Here is a 20,923-nt window from a genome sequence, read left to right as displayed (position 1 = left end):
TATATGAAATACTGGATTTTGATAGAGTACTTTGGAAACAAGCAGAATCCGCAGGGAGAGCATTTCAGGCATTAACTAATTGGATTAGCTGTGGTGTTTTCTGTGGATCCTAAGGCATTCACAAGCTATAGATTAAAATCATCAAACAACTCTGGTCACGGAGGTGAGGAGGCTCTTTTCTTGTGCTAGTAAACATTTTGTCTTGTGGACTAGAAATATATTCAGACCTGTTCATCCTCTAAAGCAGATGGAATATATTCCAAGGTGTTTGGAGTGTATTTTTTCCTGCATTTGTAAACAAAAATCTTGGGATTAAAAAATCATAAAATCATAACTAAATCCTTCATTGTGCTAGAACTAAGATTGCCTATTCTCTGAGAATTGTGTAATTTCTTCTCGGTAGGAAACAATGGGGCCATAATCGGTTTCCTTGCTTCTCAAGCCATTTCCTCAGGTTGGGATAACCCTATTTAGTAGTCTCTTTCCCTGCCATGCAAAAATAAGGATTTGAAGATTCTTGCAGACCAGATGTAACCCTTGGAAACATTCCAATGATTGCCAATCACTATATCCCCTAGGTTATAAGAATAAAACAGGTTGGGGGCATGAACTCCAAAAATGACATGGACTGGTATACAAAAATACCCGATTCTAGACATTCTCAAGAGTTTACTTTGGACTCCAGATATCACTCCAAAGTCTATCTAAGTGGTTTCTGGATTTTCCCAAGCAAGCCTCAAACATATGCTATCAATTGAATCCTTGAAAATACAAAGAAATTAGGCAATGTTTTAATACTCCATGTATTATGCAAATGAATTTTTTTGTAGTGACTTTTTAAAATGTCTTTCATAATCTATACTCCCAGAGGCCAAAGTATGTCTTTTCAGGTGAGGATTCAGAAGTCCTTACTGCCCACATCATCAAATCCTACTCAGCTAATTATAGTAATTAAATATAGTGAATTTAGATGTCATAAAATGGTATTTTTCCTAACTTCAAGCACTGCCTGATTTATCTCAAAAATATTCAAAGCAAGTATTGGATGCATAAATACTCATAAATATCCCTTTAGTACTCTTTTATAAAGGCACAATGGAATGATGGACAACATTGTCCTGGGAATTTATAGATCTAAAGTCTATAAATATACCAATGATTACCATGGCTCCTTCTTCCAAATCATACTAAACTCCAATTAATATTTTCTACCATTCATGTTGCACATAAGAATCTCCATGTGAGAGCCATCTTCCTGACCACCACCTGGAAGGTAGTCGTCTTCTCCCTATACTGTCACTATCACTGCATTTAGTTCCATGGTCTTACTAGTACTTTTCTGACTCTAAAACTTTCTTTCTATTTTTTATTTGAGAGGCAGAGCACGGGGTTTTGGGGGTAGGGAGGGAAAAAAGGAAACAAGATGGGACTGGGGAGGGAGACAAACCATAAGAGACTCCTAATCTCAGGAAACAAACTGAGAGTTGCTGGGGAGGTAGCGGGGAGGAATAGGATGGCTGGATTATCGACACTGGGGAGTGGAGAGTGCTATGAAGTGTGTAAGACTGATGATTCATAGACCTGTACCCCTGAAGCAAATAATACATTATATGTTAATTGAAAAAAAACTATCTTTCTATTTTTATTGTTTTGTCTGAGTTCACCCAAACCACAAGATAAATTTTATGAGAGTAGAAACAAAGTTAACTTTTTTTTTCTCTGCAATAGCCTCATCACCTAGAAAAGACGATACCTTCTATTTACTCCATAAATATTTGTTCAGTGACTCCACTGAGCATCTATTATATGTCAGGTAATTTTTCTTTTAAGATTTATTTATTTATTTATTTATTTATTTGAGAGAGAGAGAGAGAATGTGTCTAAGGAGAGGGGACATAGCAGTTTCCTCACTGAGTACAAGGCTGGATCTCACAACCCATGAGATCCTGATCTGAGCAAAAAAAAACAAGAGTAGGACACTTAACTGACTGAGCCACTCAAGCACCACTATGCCATGTAATTTTTAAAACATTATCTCATTGAATCCTCAACAAAACCTTATGGAAATATACTGTAAAAGGAGGCTGAAATTCTGAGGAGATGAGCCTCATGTCTAAAATGACACAGCTAATAGAGAAGTTTAGTTCCCAGACCTGTCCTATCACAAAGACTGTTTCTTTCCACTACATGTTGTTGATTTTATTCTGAACAGTGTCATAATTGTAAAGGTGACCCTCAGTAAATAATTTAATTGTACAAATATTAGTTATTTAGCCAAAAGAGGAAGGAAAGCTTTGGACTAGATATTCTTTTAAGTTCTCCATTCACAGTAGAAGTCATGACTGTATTACTCCTATTTTCTTCAAAATAACTATAATAAATATTTAACTTTTCTAAAGGACAACCAAACCTATTCAAAGTACAAATACACACTTTGGCTTTTTTTTTTTCTTCAAAATGAAATAAAGAGTTTCAATATAAAATGTGTCTTACTGTATTAAATTTCATCAGTGCAGAACTATTCTTCTGAATATGACTAAAATAAAAATAAATTGTCTCAGAACAAGCAGGCCAAGAAAAGGGGTGGTGATTCTGAGAAGCACCCCATGAAACTTTTAAGATAAACGCTACTGAAATTACATGAATGTCAAAGCCTCTTTTTTTTTTTTTTTAGCCCTAAGATGAATTTGTTTCGTTAAAATCAAATGTGATTTTAGAAGGACTATTGTCTTCATTTTTCAAGTATGTTTTTGCCAATGTCCTTTGATCATTAAATGACTCTAGATTTTAGAAAATTGACTTAAGACATCAAAATCTTGGTTCTTTCAGGAATTCTATTTGTTAAGAAGATCTACCAAAATGCAAATCAGTTGCCCTCTTGGTTTTAGCTAAACTCTTGTGTAAAATAAATATACAAATTTCAGTGTAATTCATGATACTCTATGAAGTCTGGAACAAAGTTTTTAAAAGTAAATTAGAAGCAATTATTGATTTTTAAAATGCTCACTTTACCCAACAGTTTTCTCCCTCTTGCTCATTTCCTTATGTAAAAGAATTTAACCAAAGAAAGCCAGCATTCTAATTCAATTTCTCCTCCAAAGTATATAATTTTATTTCGTCATAATGGCTGCTTTTATTTCCAGGGTCAGATTTTATTTAAATTTGAGTCCATTAGGAACAAAAACTTGCCATTTTCTGATAAACAAAATCAGCAGGGGAGCCTCTTCAAACGAGAAATGTATTTCCATCGACCTTTGTTTTATTTGATCTAAATGACAGGTATACACCACTTTTCCTGTGTTTACTTTTAAAGATTCTGAAAAAATGGGGGTGACATTTTTAACAACAAAACTAGCAATCACCCTAGTAGTCCTGTGACAGGCAGATGGAAGAAATGATAAAAAGATGTAATCCATTGCTTTAGACCACCAAAGAGGCCTAATATGAGTCATTAGCAGAAAACCGTTAATTTTCTTTTTTCCCTATTCTGACTGTTGTTTGTAGAAGTGCTCAACCTCTTAGGAATTGGAACATTTAACTGTTTCTTGCTATTTTGTGAGAGGGGGGCCAAAGCATTAACAGAAGGGAATTAAGGAATATGTCATTATATAGTTTAAGAAATCTGAGTGATATAGGTAACATTTTAGAGGCTCTTAGGTTGAGCTAGATAATAGCTAGAAAGAAGAATTAACACTGGTAAAGCACTTAAAAGATTATAAAAGACTTTCACAAATAGTATCTGATTTCCTAGACATCCTCACAAAAAAAATTTGTCTCAAAGAGTCAATCGTGTTGAAAATAAAGAACTGAAGCCCAGGTCTTTTGATTCCAAAATCCAAAACCATCTTATTCCATATAGACTAACAGAAAATATGGTGATATTTCAATCAAATAAGGATGGAAGCAAACACTTCCCCCCAAGTTTGTTCTGCAAAACACCAGTTCTCTAGGAAGCCAAAATTTGTCAATTAGGGGAAGAAAAGGGTTTGTGAATATATGTGGATAAATATCATGTAGCGCGTCTTTAAGTTATAATGATCAAGGAAACTTTTACTCCGAGGATCTCTAAGGACTAAAGTTAAAGAAAACTCCTAGTGAATGCATTCTGTACCAGAACCCTTTACTCTTTTAAACCAGTTTGTCTCTCCTTCTCCCCTCTCCTTAAACCATACTTAATCTCCAAATAAGGACAAATCAATATCATAATTCCACCTAACATGATACAACTACCCTGCATACAACCAAAAATGCACTAATCTTTTCCAGAGGAGTAGAGGTAAAATCTTTTTTCATTCTTCTGATATCCCCGTAAGCTAGGTTATGATATAAAATTAACAACACTTAAATACTAATACAAAGCCAATATGCCATATGTTACATGATAAGAGAGTAAGAGAGGAAAGAAAACAGAGTTGTTAAACACACACACATACAAATATATTCATAACAGAATAAGAAAGAAATCTTTACAACAATTACAGTCCTTGCTTCTGTAACTAGTCACATAGTTTTATCTAGTATTTATAATTACCTTCTACTACCCATTCTGCATTCCCCTTGCCTTGAGTAGTACCTTAGCAAGTCATGGCTCTTTACTCAGTGAGTAAAACAAACCTTCCTTCTGAAGTGTCTGGGCCATTACTATTCCTGCCTGGACTTGGTTGCTGTAGTTTTTCACTGACCATAATCACAGGGCATGATACTTCTCAGATTCCTTAAGGGATCTCTTGTGTTCTAGAATAGTTTTCCTTTCCATTACTGAGGAGTAGTAGCTCAATTGCCTCCTGGTAATCCAAATTAATCACCCCAGCCAACAATACAACTTCCTTCCTTGCCTGCTGATTCAGAGCCATGAGGAGCCCAAAGTGATTTGGTGGCAATCTTAACTTCAAGTTCAATGGAATAATTGTTGTGTATCCCATTTAATTTTCTTGTTTTTTAAAATAAAAACTTACACCATTAAAGTATAATTTATTTATTATAAGACAAAAAGCTTTCCAGGTGATTCTGTCCGGCAATGAGTGTTAAGAACAATGAGATGCTGAAAGGAAAAGCAAGGTTTAATTCTAGAAAGGCAGTACAGATGGTAGAAGGTTTTAAATATGTTTGATTTTTTTTTTCTCCTTTCTAGAGGCAATGCAGAAAGATCAGAAACTTTTGAGGAGAAGGAAGAAATCACACCAATAATTTATTTGAGTTATGGTTCGAAAGTAATTTTCTCAGATCTTCATGACAAATCAATTATTTTACCTTATTTTAATTTTTGGATATCCTTTATCATTGTTTAAAATTATCTTTACATATACTAATTTATAGGTTTAATGTGTCTCTCTACACTCCCAATTATAATTTGCAGACTAAAAGTGGAAACAATTTCCTTCTTTGGTGAGAAACTGTATCTTCATTCCTAACAATGAGAATAGATCTTGGGAATAGAAGTCATTCAATTAATATGTGTTGAATGAATAAATGAATAATAAATAAGCAAATAAATATGGAAGATAAAGGAGATAGATGCTATAGACAAGGAAGCAGATTCCTTCACCCATTTATTCATCAAATATTTATTGAGTACTTACTACTACCTGGCATAGTAAAACGTACAATAGTCCACTTGGGAAATAGAGACCAGCAATGCTATATCTGTTTAAAAAATAATTTTTGTCTTATGAATCTGTGTAATAAATATTGCATGCCTGCTATGTGTCAGCACTGCTCTACAACCTGAAGAAACAGCTGTGAAGAGAAACAAGTCTTCTCCCTTCTTAGATTTTACATTTCATTGAGTCTAATAGGAGAGCTACAGCATAAATGGACCTAAAAAGACTCAGCAAGAGATTGCATAGTGACACTGATAGAAAGTGAAGAACTCAAGATAGTGTAAGAGGAGAGGATTATGGGACCAGAGCCTTTGTTGTGTCAAGGAGAACCAAGGATTTGGGGATGTTTTCTTCTTCAAATTGTTGAAACATATGGGTAATTGATAATTTTGGTCTAACTCTATTAGAATCTATACTAGTAAGGTCTGGTCCAATGAGGTTTTAGCAATGGATTTTAGTAGCTTAATTCTCTTTCTCACTCTGTTACATATGCAACATACATCAGCCCATCATATCTACTCAAGGGCTCAGACAGAAGAAAGGTATATCTCCTCAGTACATTCTTACATGCTTCTCACTATGAAGAAAAAGGAACTTGATGAATCACACAAGTTAGGTATAAAACTCCCTGCTCAATAATGACACATATCACTTTTACCAAAGCAAGTTGTATAGCTTCATCTAAATTCAGAGGAAATCAGGGAAGAATAATTCCCTAATGTACACAGAAAGAAGGTAATCAGAGTATTTGTAAATAACTTTGAATAATCACAATTACTTCATAAGGATGAGAGCCTGTCTCCTAGTGCTATCTTGCAATCCTTCATATATGTAAACATTTTTCTTTATTTATAGTGTATGATATGTATACACTAAACCAGGGAGGGACACTAGAGACCATCCAGTTCAATATTCTCAACCTAGAACTTCAAAATGGAAAATTATGTGGTTTGTTCAGAGCAGTGTAAATTGTATTTAATTTCTGAAAGAATTAGATTTTATTTTAAAGAAGTTTATTTTATTCTTTACTTTAAGTAAAGATACTGTTTTTATACCATTTGATACCATTTTTAGATATTTAGCTCTTTTATCTATATTTCAAAAGTCATCTGTCCTAATGACTTATAGAGATTGTCTCAATCATTGGGTCAACCACTTATGAAAAGAAAGTCACCTAATAGATAATATCCTGGTTTGTGACATAGATCCAGACACAACATCACATAAGGGGAGATCTGTAGCTCACATTCATTGGGGGTGTGTGTGTGTGTGTGAGAGAGAGAGAGAGAGAGAGAAAGAGAGTACACTAGCATGTGAGCATGAGAGGGTGCAAGACAAATTACGTATAAAATCTTTTTTTATGTCTTAAAAATTTTTGTACTGAATTTTAAGGAATTTTGAAGCTCATCCTATCCATTCTATCACTCTTGTTTTCTGTACTTTATATTTTTCAGGACACTGAAATGCTTATTTAAAATCACCTGCTACATTCAGTTCTTTATCTTGCCTAAAAGAGTTCGCTAGCTTTCCTTATTCAGAATTCAACTCACTTTAGAAATGTGTTCATTTACATTTTTTCCAATCTAATCTCAAATACCTCATTATGGAAAATGAGAAATAACATTAATATTTGAGAAATAAGTATAATACAGAAAAAATAATTTATAACTCAAATTTTAATGGGACTTATGGAAAGATAATATGGCTGATAGTGTCAATCAAAGTAAATATTAAGGTAGATTGAACCCTGGAAATCGCACTGACTATATTTTCCAGAAGGAATAAAATGGCAAACATGAGATTAAAGCAATCGGGAGTTTAATAAAGATATCTTTTCATTTGGTATCTTATTAAGACTTAAAAGGAAACCCTTGAATTCTTAAAAATTTTCAAGTTAGCTTCTCTTTCCTTTTCTTTTTTTTAGTTAAATAATTGTTATACAGCCAAAATTTTTTAATATATTTTATTGCTTTATTTACCTAACCATCAAAAGTTGAATGCTTCTAGACTGTGTGTACGTGTGTGTGCAGAGTGAACAGTGTGTTTTGAATATTCTTTAAAAGATAGACTTTAAGAAAAAATTTTCTCCCACTCTCTCTTTCACTCTTTCCTTCTTCCTTCACTTCTTTCTTCCACCTTCCTCTAACTTCTCTCTAAATTCTCTTCTTAAAACAAAGAAGAAATAATTGAAACTAAAAGTTCACTTGTAACATCATGCTGACTTTTCCAAAAATAAAACAGCAAATATATTTACTCAAAATGAATATTCTCTATTACTTTCTTAATTTCAAATCAATTATTTGAGACTCGATTATTCATTTATGTGACAACTATATCCATAGGGGAAATATGGCTCAAAAAGTCTTCTAATTTAAATATTAGTAGTAAAATTAAATTAAATTTTATGTAATTACTAGATACAAATACTAACAATATCATCATAGCCTTGGGGATTCCTGGACTCAAGACCAAAGAAATTATATGGTAGAAAACTAATTAAAAATATACATATGAATGTATTAGTTATACACATGTATGTTTTTAACATCAGAGTAATAGATAAACCTTTAATCAAAAATAGGTCAGCAATTGTGATAAAAGAAGATGAAAATAAACAGAAGTTCTTGCTAAGAAATTCCTAATCTGAATTGTAAAAAGATTATTGCAAAGTTATAAAATTTTCCTTTTTCATATTTCTAAGAGATCTAACACATACGTATAAGAAAAAGAGGTGAGGAGAAAGGTAACCTGAAAAAAAAAATATATACGCCTCAGAGCAAATTGTAAATACAACTGAAAACTGCTGATTTATTGCCTTGAGAAAGATAAAGGGAATTTTGGGGGTCATATAGCTCTCGTGTCTTATTTCATTTTAAAGCATACATAAAACTGAAAGTTCTATGTGTAAGCTGAGAGTTTGCTTAACTTACTTAACCTTACACTTGATGATGCTCAACTGACCTACAGATTCATCTCCTGAGCTTTAACCTGAATAAAGTCAAGAACTGTTTAAGTGGGTTGCATTAAATTTTCTATTGAAATATGTTATTTTTATATCCTGATCTCCTCTCCTCATTTGCTGGCCATACCCAAGCTTGACTGACTACATCCTGCTTTTGGGAATACGCATGTTTCCCCCTCAGTGGCCAATTCCCTAGTACATCCTAAGCTAGCTTGTTGTCTTTCTTTTTACCTGGCTAATCAGAGTACCACTGGGAGATAGACATTGCAATTAGATCATTTGAAGAGTTCAATAGATAGCAAGGAATGATGGCAGGGACAGACTCCTACCCTTAGCCCAGAAAGGGCAAGGCCAGGGAAATTTTACTAGAAAACTGAACAATATTCCAGAGATACAGCTGGCTGATGGCCAGTCTGCAGGAATGGAACTAGAAAATATCCTTGCTTTCCTTCTCCTCTCCTTCTAATTTCTTCCTTATGCTCTCCATTGGCCAAACACAACCCAAAACCACAGAGCAAGGGGGTCCACTTGTATAGCCTAAGGAGTAGCCTCCAGTGATTGATGAAGTGGTGGAAACAGGAATGGCTGTTAAGCATTAGTACACCTAACTGTTCTTGGCTTTCCAATGCCACACAACTAAGCTCTGTTGGTTTAGTTATTAGTATGTAAAAGAAAAATGTTTTAGTTAGTCTGAAATGTTACAAAAGTCTACTTCTTACATATGCCAATACAATGCAAACTATCATAAAATGATCTCAATTTTTCTCTTTCTCAGTTAACTGGTCTCATAAACTCAGGGATGTAGACTGAGGCAGAGGAAGCAGTAGAATAAGAGTAGATATCCTAGGAAATTATGCACTTACATAACTCACTGTAGCTTTAGATAACTATGTATCAGTCAAACGAACACTCTTCTGAATGCTAAAATGGTAAACTGGATGAAATGTTTGGACAATAAGCATAAACTGAGATTATCTTGGGCAAATTGACATGTATAGTCACTCTATGAACCATTTTCATTTGATGAACTTTAGGTAGAACTACCTTAACTTTATGGACTAATGAAACATAGCATTCATTCATGATATAGTTTAGGTTTACAACATAGTTGTTTAGTGTCTTATAGCACTACCAGTTAAACCCATACAAGAACTGAGTATCAAGCAGGAACTGTCTGTGAAAATAACAGTATTTTACAAAAGAGACATAGTTTCCTATAAATTTTAGGGATTTGAAATTGTGTTCTATTACCTAGGCTTGCTATATGTACAGAATAGCATTCCAATATGCCAAACACTCATGTAACACTGGTTCTGATCAATCTTAAGGGCTAAATGAAGAGCTACTTGAACTACAGTGTATGAGTCAGCTACATGACCTTCCTTAGTTAGTGTTTCACTCAGAGATGGCAGTTTTAAAGCTGAAAACGTTCTCTCCAAAATCTAGCATGCACTATGCACCTTTCTTAGAGGTAAAATGTATTAAATTCAGCAACTTATTTTTCTTTTTATAGTCAGTAATCCAACATGACCTACCTCATTAGATGCTAAAAATCTTACAAAAGTGGCATACCTCATAATTTTCATAGGGCCTATCTTCCACCCTATAGCAAAAAATGTCTCACTAAGGCATGAAAGACATGTGCGACTTCCTGCTCACTAGGTCCTACCAACATGATATCATACAGTGAATTTACATGATGCTTTTGAGGGTAAGATGATCGAAGTCTCTCAGAATTAAATCGTGGTCCTGACAGAGAATAAGGAAGATAATGAAGGTGTACTGCTGTCTCTACAAGGAGGAAGAAAACACTTTCTGTTATTCTATGCCTACTGGATTAGAAAAATCAATAGCTACATACCTAGTAATCAATAGTTACATACTTAGTGCCAGGACCTGTGCTCATTTGCTGTAACACTGAAATTATACCTGAAACAATTGGTTTATTTGTGGCTACACCTTATTAAATGTATGATAATCTACTTTTCTAGTATACATTTGTCTTCTGTATGAGATAAGCAGTCCAGTTAAAAGGAAATATGAAAGAGATGGTACCACTAGGTCTTTCAAGGATCAGTTGGTAGCACTGGATCTAGAGTTTCCCAGGAATCTGATACTTTGATAAGGAAGCTGAACTTCAGGACTTCAAGTTCACAATTCCTATCACGACAGTCCTTACTTCATGGCTGGAAACCAATGTAGGGATTCTGATAGTTGGTGAGGATATTTTAATCAAATAAGAACTAGAGTAGAAACAATGGATGGGTTTGAGGACTCAATGAACTCACTACTGTACAAACTGCAGTCAGACATCCATGTATTATTCTCATTTTTTCCTAGAGATCACCATTCTACTTCAGGACTATAGTAATTTTATGGATCCCCAAGACTTAGCATCATCTTAGAGACAGTGTCCACTAATCATTAGTGGTGCTTTACTATCCTTAGTGCATAATCATACTGGTAATTGGCTCCAAACTTACTATTTTGGGATCCTTTCTCATAGGAAATTGATTTCTCCTTTATATAAAGAGCTCTGTCTCCATCAAATAACTTAGGTCTGAAAATTGGAACTTGGGTATTGTTTACTAGTGTGATTTAAGTCAAGTGTCTGGTTACTAGATTTAGAGATTTTTTTGTTCCACGACCCAACTTGTGCTTTAGGTGACTGTCTCTTTCTCTTCGTTAAGGGCTTCATAATCAGTTAGCCATTACTAAAGACACATTTAAGTCCAGCAATTCTGTTACCACTTTGCCCCTGCTATTTTTTGGGCAATGTTGGCCACTGCTTCTTATATGTAAGTGTTACTCAGCTTCTGTCACCCTCAGACCCCCACATTTTCATTGAAATCAAGGATCTTCTATTAATATCCAAATTTCTTACTTTCATCTTCAGCCTAAAAAGATCAAGAACTTTTCAAGAAAATCAGTGCTCTTCTCACTCAATTCTTTGGTGAAAGGAATGTCTTCTAGATCCTCTCAGGGCACAAGGTAAAGAAGCTGGGAGATAAACACACATGAATAAATCTGCTCAAAAACATTGTCATAATCCTGTCTATGTTACATCACAGAATTTCAGGCATGTCAACTTCATTCATCACAGGCCACATTCAAGAATCAGTTTTCTTATGAGCTAACACATTGAATCTATAGCAGTAAATTCAGTCCAGTCCAAAAGTACATTCTTTTCTCTCTGACAATTTCCTTCTACACATAGTCACAACTTGTGCTGTTCTGATATACATGAGCACAGTTCACAATATTTTTTTGCTGAATAAGCCTTCTCTTCCAACCTCTTAGTAAATTTGACCCTATGGCAGTACTGACTCTATGGCAGAGTACTGACTAGTTATCAAACTGGAGCCAAATAGGGTAGTAAGGGTGTGGCATGTGGAGAACAGGTATCTTGCCATAAAGTACTGCACAAGCACAATTAGTACCAGACAATCATGTTAAGGTGTAGCCAGCTTCATTAGACAGAAGAGCATTTGCTAGATTTGCTGATACAGAAATATCAAGCAAATATTAGATTCAGTATACATTTAGGTATCTGGATTCTCTCAGTTGTTACTACTCTACTTCTTAGGGTGCCTCTCTTTTCAAGAACTGTCCTTACTTTTCCCATAAAAACTTGATGAGTGAATTCAATCTACGTTTTTTTTTTTTCAGCAACCAGTAGAATCAGACTTTGTGTTTGATTTTTTACTACACCAATGCTAGGAATGCAAGGTACAACAAGTTATTTTAGAGAAGTCTTAGAAAGTCTGGGTTTCTAACATTCTCTGAAACCAATTTAAAGATTTGAATAAGTTACTTTTTTTCTTTGTGTTTGGCAATGTAGTTAGAAGTAGGCTACCTACCACACTATCTTTATAATCCTTTTGGCCATCATGTTATTATTGCCTCTGTCACTTGGTCCTCCAAAGGCATAATTTTAATAGGTGACCACACACACTAATTAAACTACCTTTTATTTCTGGGCATTGTAAACTATTAGTATCTTATCCTCTAAAGCCTTCAAGCCCAACTAGACCAGGTAAGTAATTCCAAATCCCCATCCTTGACCTTTTATCTGCAACCATTTCTGTATCAAATACTATAACAATCAAAATTCAGTATCAGAGTCCATAGATATTTTAGTTTTATTTTACACAGAATAGAGTAAGATGAAGGCAATTAGGTATTTACAAAATCACCGAGAATTAGAAGAGCAGACTACAACCTGAGCCTATGAAAATGACTCCCACAGTATCCTGACTGAACTGGTCACCAAGGAGAGCAGATACTTCTGCCACAATGAGGGAGCTAGAGAATCAAAGGCTGCAGCTTTAATTCTTGGCTCTAGGAACACACTACCGAAGCTGTGACCTGGGGATCACAAAGTTGCTAATAACACTGCTGGCTCCAGAATTACATTGTATGAGCTAACAAGTGGATATTCCCACTTTACTCAGTTACAAAATGAAATCTTGTTGGAGTGCATTGATTGGAAGGACCTAGTAACATTAAGACTTTAGCTGAAAGACAGGCTAGAAGATGTAGATATTACATTCAAAAATCTGTAGTAAACAAGCAAACCAGAAAAAAAAAGGGGGGGTGGTTCTAAAGCCAGTCTCTTGTACCTAACATAACAAAAGAATAATTCATCATGCATTTGGGGTTCTAGCAATAAACACACTAAATTCCTACATTATGTTATAATAATATGTGTATACTTCCATGGAATATGTAACCTTCCATGGTGCTAAAAAAATCCAGTTAATCATCTTTTAAATCATAGGTTCTATGTTAAAATCACTCTTATACATATCCACAGATGCAATGTATTCCCCCAGAGTTTTTTTTAAAGTGTATAGAAACTATCATTGAGCTAGAAAAATTATTGAAAATATGAAAGCAGAAAATATCAGAGATCAGACTATACACAGATAGTGAAGTAATTAAATACCATAATCATGAAAAGTCAAGAGCCAAAAATTTGTTAAACAGCAATAAAAATATTATGTGAATCCCAGAAGTATCGGACAGAAATCCTGTATCTAGGGCTATCTTATTAGAAAATATTATTATGATGACTAAAGAATAATAACACTTTCCTGATTATTTTAAATAGTACAAAATGGTAAAAGGGGGTCAATGAACTGTGTAGTGGCAGATGGGTCCATGACCTAGTCAGGCTTTAACCACAGGTAATCTTGCTTCGAACCGTCTCTATAACATATTACTGCATCTACAGGACTATTATGTTAGACATGTATTAGGTTCATAAGATGTTTGTGAACATTTATAAAAAAGACAGAGATCTTCTAAACGTTTTTCAAGTGAATTTCCCTATATCACCTTTCTTCAACACCTAAACTATTATCCTTTATATTTTGTGTATCTACCTTCTTCGTTTTCACAAAATATTAAAGGTAACCTTAATTATCTTGTTTGGAACCACTCAGTTATTTATCTTTGGCCTCAAAATCTGAACATCTTACTTTACAAGACCCTGTAACAGAAGTCATCAAACGATCATCTCCGGGACAAATCCAGCCCACTACCACATTTTATAAATAAAGTCATAAGGAAACACAGCTGTGCTCATTTATTTATGCATCATCTAGGATATTTTCACACTATATAGGCAGCACTGAGTAGCTGTAATAGAGACCCTATGTCTTCATCAAGCTTAAAATGTTCATGTTCATTATTTAGTCTTTACAGAAAAAGTTTGTTGATGTTTACCCTGTGTTATCAGGCATTTACCTTTCTATTCTATCCCTTATTCACTAAGTTTCAATCATATTAGTATTTGTATCCGTGCTGATGACCACTAGTATTTTCCTCCCTTGAACATGCTTATCCTAAGATCTAGAATGAATGGACTCTTACATGAATAACTCTCTCTTTACCCTGGAGTCACTTCTTCAAAGGAGACTTCATCAAAAATCTTACCATAATTAGGATCCTTCTGTTATTCTCTCAGTCTTTGTTTCCTTCATTGCATCTATTATAACGTATGGTTAACATACAATTGATAAAATTTGATTCAGTCTCTTAAGTATCTTTCCACCCATCCATCATTCAAACCACCTTATTTTTTAACTTTATTTTGAAATAATTATAGATTCACAGGAAGTTATAAAAACAGTGCAGAGACATCCCATGTTCCCTCTACCCACTTTCTCTAAATGGACACATCTTATATAATTATAGTATAATAGCAAAACCATGACATTTGTACATCGTGTATATAGTTTTATACCATTCTATTACATGTGTAGAGAGATGCATGTAACCACCACTGCTATCAAAATTCAGAATTATTCTATCTCCATAAAGATCTCCTTCAGGATACCTCTTTTTAGTCATACCTACCCCCTTACAACTCCACATACTATCCTTAACTCTTAGCTATTAGCAATCTGTTCTCAGTCTCTATAATTTTTAATTTCCTCATTTTTGATGCATGCTTACTTAATTTTAGTCTGTCCCCTCTCCTAGAAAGGTAGCTCCAAAAAGACAGAGATATACCTGTCTTATTTCCTGGTTTACTCTAACTTCTGTATTCTATAGAATCCAAATTTGAGATTTACAGAATCCAAATTTCTGTATTCTATAGAATCCAAAATTGTGTATTCTATATATTGTGTATTCTTCTGTATTCTATAGAATCCAAAATTTGTCTCTTTTGAGGTTATTTGGTAGTTTTCCCTAATCCAACTTTAATGCTCTATTTAAAAGCAGTCCCCCCAGCTTCCTTTCTTTAAAGAGGAACTCAATTCAGTGTCCTGCCAAAATTGTAATAACAGTTCTTTTTTATTAATAAACACTCTATTATTCACTAGCTATAGGCAGTGAACAGTATGTGATAATGTTGATCAATGTACTGAAAAAAAAAATGCACCATAAATGAAACATAAAAGTTAGGGGGCAACTATTTCAATACATAGATAAGCATAATGCTTTATAAGAAACCTATCATGTTATTTAGAAGTATTAGAAGTATTTTGGAAGTGTTTTGGAAGTATTATTTCTTGTATTACTTGCATACTTTGTGAATAGCTATGGAAAATTAACAGCTGGATGGAGTTTCAGAATTGTTTACCAACCAGTCGTATCTTATGAACAACTGCCTCAAATGCATTGACTTGATTTTTAAAAGAGCTGCTGACAACTTTGTGAAGACCTTGAAAAGCACTTTATTCAAAACAATTCTCCTAGGACTGCATATGATTTCTCTGTTTATTTTATCTGCCTTTTATTGACAGTGTATTTTCATTTCAATTGTTAACTTCAGAAATATTTAACAACCCTTGGAAAAAATGATTTGCATCACAGCAGCCTCCTTAGCTGTTAAGACTTCATCGGCCCTGCTACTTACTTGTCTCATGACATCATTTTCTGTGTCTCAAATCAGGTCCGTTGACATTGCAATCATTGTAACATCATACACAATGAAGAACTGGAGCAAGATGTCAATTGTGTTTCACCAGCCATTATTTCTATTCCTACTCTATGCTACATTTTTAAAGACTCTACTGTTTTATCCTGAGGATCATTTACATATTGTATAGCATCTTTATTTTTCTCAATAATCCTTTGAAGATGAAAAAACTGAAGTCCTAACAAACACCTGGCTTATGAGTTTTTATTTTCTTTCTTTTTTTAGAATAAAAGGATACAAAAGTCCCAAAACAACTCTTCATTCTTGACAAAAAAAAATAATTTCTCCTTATTTAAATAATAAAGTAATCAAACTGCAAATATTCTTTGCATATACATATATATTTTTTCCAAGAAAAAAAATGACATTTCTCTCTGCACATAGTTTCATTTAGGGAATCTGAATGAATATTTGACATGTAAATGAAAATTTTGACTCAGGAAGAACTATGATAAGAGTATCAGCAGTCAGGGTCATCATATCTATGAAAAGAGCTAAGGTATAAAGTAGGATTGTGTGAAAGCCATACCTGAAGGAGACATTATAAGGCAGATTTCACTGTCACCTATTAATCATTTATAATAAAAGCAAAAGCACTATAAAATATGTATTAAATACCATTAGGTAATGTTGCTATTACCATTTCTTTTGAATATACGTTAAGTTTCAGGAAGATTTACAAGCCCTATTAACGTTTTTCCCCCAACAGGTTTCTAATAAAATCTAGTATTTGTTCTGATGATATATCTGTAGAAATGTCTGGAAGTTTCCAGAGCTAAAGAGAGATGAGAAAAACACCAACTGAAAAATGAATAATATATCCAAAAATGTTTGTGAACTGACACCTAACCCAAATATTTTGGTGAATGTTTGTTTTAGTATTTAGAGACAACTGTTGTTCAAAAGGTTTTTCAATTGTTTTTGTTTTATTTAATTATATACAGATAAAACAGTTTCCAGCAGCAGAAAGGAATAATATAAAACTCTTAAACTTGACAAATTTTAGCTTACTGACTATCAAACTGACTTCCAAATTGAAATCCCACAAGTCTGGGTTTGGGGTCATCAAGATACAAGTTCTGATATCATTTCTAACACTTCCTGGCTAAATGATATTGTCTAAATTCCTGATCTACATTGAGTCATCATTTTCTTTCTTTCTTTCTTTTTTTTTTTTTAGATTTTATTTCTCCATTTGAGAGAGAAAGAGAGTAAGCATGAGTGGGCCTGGAAGAAGGCAGGGTGGACAGAGGAAGAAGCAGACTCCCCACTAAGCAGGGAGCCCCCTGCAGGGCTCTATTCTAAGACCCTAAGAACATGACCTGAGCCAAAGGCAGAAGCTTAACCATCTGAGCCTTCATGTGCCCTGGGCCATCATTTTCTTGTGAGTAAAGTAAGAATATTAAACCATGCCCTGGAAGAATGATTGATGTTTAGATTAAATGAGAATATGCTTATTCACATTTACTAGGTGTTCAATAAAATTCCCTTTATTCTTCACATACCTTTTATCATTTTTATATTCTTCTCTGGATGATTTTCCATCTCCACTTCTTTAAAGAAGATATTCCTTAGAGTTTATACCTAAACTTGCCTTTTACTTGTTCTTCATTTTTTTCCAGAAAATCCCATTTGCTTCCATGATTTTTATTACCAGTAAAAGCCAAATTCCTCCAAACACATACATCTCATATTTCTCAAGTTCTTCCCTTCCAGTATCTTCTGATCTTTAGGTTTTCATTCCCAGCTACCATCCCTGAATCTCAGAAGACACCTCGAAATCATCATTATCTTCAAGAAAAATAATGATCAAATTATCACTCCCCAAAATTGTTCTTCTCTCTCATCTGTATTTCAATTTTTGGTAGCATCATTTTCTCAGCAGAACATTTCAAAAACATGTTCCTCCTTTTCATCTCTTTACTTGATTACCAGTTTTTCTCAAACTTATCTCTGATTCATTTATTCCAGCTCCTCATCCACACCATAATTTCAATCACCACAGTTTAGGGCCTCTGTGCACTCACTACATACTCCCTTTGAATGATTCAGCATAAATATGTTCTCCAGATTTTCATTCTTCTAACAATGTCTCTCTATATGTTGCAGAATGCAATTGGAATGTAGATGACCTCAATGTAGCTTATCTCCCATTTTTGCCTTGAGATTGAATACCTTAAATACTGATGCCACCATTTTCTCCCCCCTTTCCAGAACATCTTGTTCCCTATTCTTTGTAGGTGATAAGCCCTAGTCATCCTTCTAAAATTAACTGTAGTATGAAAGATTTTCTAAATTCAAAGTCTTCATGATATTTAACAAGCAAATTATTTTTATCTCCCTTTGATTTCTAACAGCACTTGTTACAAATTTAGATTCTCTCCCCTTTCTCATCAAACTGTACCCATTTGTTTATAGGTTTATATAAATAATAAAGGTTATATTTCCTCACTACATAGGCAGCTCCTTACGGATAGAGCCTTGTTTTTTTGTGTGTAGTTTTATTTGTTTCATTTTTTGTTAAAGATTTTATTTATTTATCTGACAGAGAGAGATCACAGGTAGGCAGAGAGGCAGGCAGAGAGAGAGGGAGAAGCAGGCTTCCCACTGAGCAGAGAGCCCAACACGAGGCTCGATCGCAGGACTATGAGATCATGACCTAAGCCGAAAGCAGAGTCTTAACCCACTGAGCCACCCAGGTGCCCCTTGTTTCACTTTTGAGTTACCTTGGTAATGTACTCTGGAAAGAGTATCATATTGATTTATTAAGTAAATGAATGAACTATGGAGCATACTCTTGACCTGACACATTAAAAAATATGAAATAAAGATTCTTTGATTTAAAATGAGATAGTATGAACAGAATTAATAGCTTCTTATTGTATATAGAATTTTGTGTCCCAGGTGCTGATTACTACTTATATTTCAATGTATATTTTAAAACTAGTACTAAGTAATAAATTTGCATTTTGTTAATAAATAATTTATTATACCTAGGAAATCTGACACATTTCTCAGGATTATATTTTACAAATTATTCACAGAATAATCAATATATGTTAAGCACTTACTGATTTGAAGATATCTCCTCAAACTTAGGAGGAATATTTACCTTGTATTTACACACTACTGTTTTTAATATTTACACACTACTGTTTTTCAAATCAAAAACTGTATTCAAGCAAAGCCTAACTTTAAAATCCAATAATATTAAGAAAAACAAAAAAATTCCAAGCAGGTACAGTGCTCTAATACTTAACTGTCCATCCCGCAGCCTATATTCTCCCTCATGCACTGGTTTCCCCAAAGGATCTTCAAAAAGCTCCACTCTCAAAACAGGATGAGTAAGTTAGCAACTCTCTGTTCTGAGGTACCATCTTCTATAACAGATGTTCAGTGATTTCAGAACAAGGAGTTGGGATGAGAGCAGTGGGCATTTAAAGTGGATTAACTCATTTGGTCATCTGTTAAGTGTGCAACCCTACTATTTTTTTATGCAAAATCTTTCTCTGTGTTGTTATATCTTCGGCTTCTATTCCCTCTTGTGCCAAGCAGCTGTCCAAAGCTTTCAGTTAGAATTTATATTAATCTAGTTTGTTTATGAGAAGATAAGTGGCCTGCAAACATCCATAAATGCATTTGAACATGTCCTAGAAAATTTTATTTTCCTTGTTTCAAAAATGTTGCCACTTGTTTTTTATTTGTGACCTTGATTTTATCTCAAATGTGGGCAGATTCTATGAGAATGTGACAAACATTCATAGACAGGTGGGATAACTTGTGCATTATCAAACTGGATATGGGAATATTTAAAATATTAAGAAAAAAATAAAAAGTAATCTATTACATTTCCCTAAAGCTCTGGGAAAGAGAGAATACTAAAATATCCTTTTAAGATATAGATTTTTATTTTATGAGTTAATTTTGCTATACTTCATGAAGTTTCTTCCTTTTTCTTTCTTTATATAGATTTCAGGATTCTCTCCATTACTATTATTTTTTTTAATAACCTTTACTGGGATCGAGGTACTATTCTGATTTCTACAGATATGAAGTGGACAAACAAAATTTCCAGCTGCATGGAGTTTATATTTATCAGTGATAACAAATAGTAAGATAAATAAGAAAAACATAGTTTTTTGTCAGTAATGCTACTTTATAAATTGATATCAGTATAGTCATAAAGATTTCCCCCTATTTTCCAACTTCAACTTAAAACTTTTAATATGCTTTCAGTGAATTTTTCTTAATTTTCCCAACACTGTAGGCTCCCCTGCATGTTCTTTACTTTAACTGTGATCCTTCAGCCACCCTATCTTTCTCTAGCAATCTCTCTCTCTAAATGATTTGTGTTCCACTGGCAGCTCGGTGCCCAAGAAAGTGATATATCCTGATGAAGCCATTAAGCACTGTACTACAGACATTAAGGGGATGATATAGGCATGATTTCAATCATGCAAAAGGAAACTACCCTAGTTCTAAGAAGGAAAAGCACGAGAAGAGCTTAACCCACTCCAGTCTACATTTTCATTTCATTAGATTGAAACCTGGGAATGTCAGAACAAATTAACACTTTCTCCCCACAAAAGCAATCACTCTAAGTATCATCATCAGATGCATGTTGAGCACCCGCAGGGAGAAGGGCTGGGCCTTAGAAAATGCCACTCACTGAAAAGAACCAAAGTACCAATTGAGGAGAAATGAGCTGATAATATGGAAAATTTGTTAAAAGAAAGTTGAACTTTGCACTCTATGCTGTAATGAAGATTTTCTTTAAAAATATCTGTTACCTAAAAGTCATGATATTGTTTTCAAGCTCTGTTATAACCCCAAATTATACTTAAGTATCTGTTCAATTACCCCCACACTTAAACCATTCCAGTATTCAATTTTCTTTGAAATATAGTTGTAACTTGGTTTATCAAATAA

This window comes from Meles meles, chromosome 9 (assembly GCF_922984935.1).
Source record: "Meles meles chromosome 9, mMelMel3.1 paternal haplotype, whole genome shotgun sequence".
In the NCBI taxonomy this organism is placed as follows: domain Eukaryota; kingdom Metazoa; phylum Chordata; class Mammalia; order Carnivora; family Mustelidae; genus Meles; species Meles meles.
Note: the sequence above shows the minus strand (reverse complement) of the source record.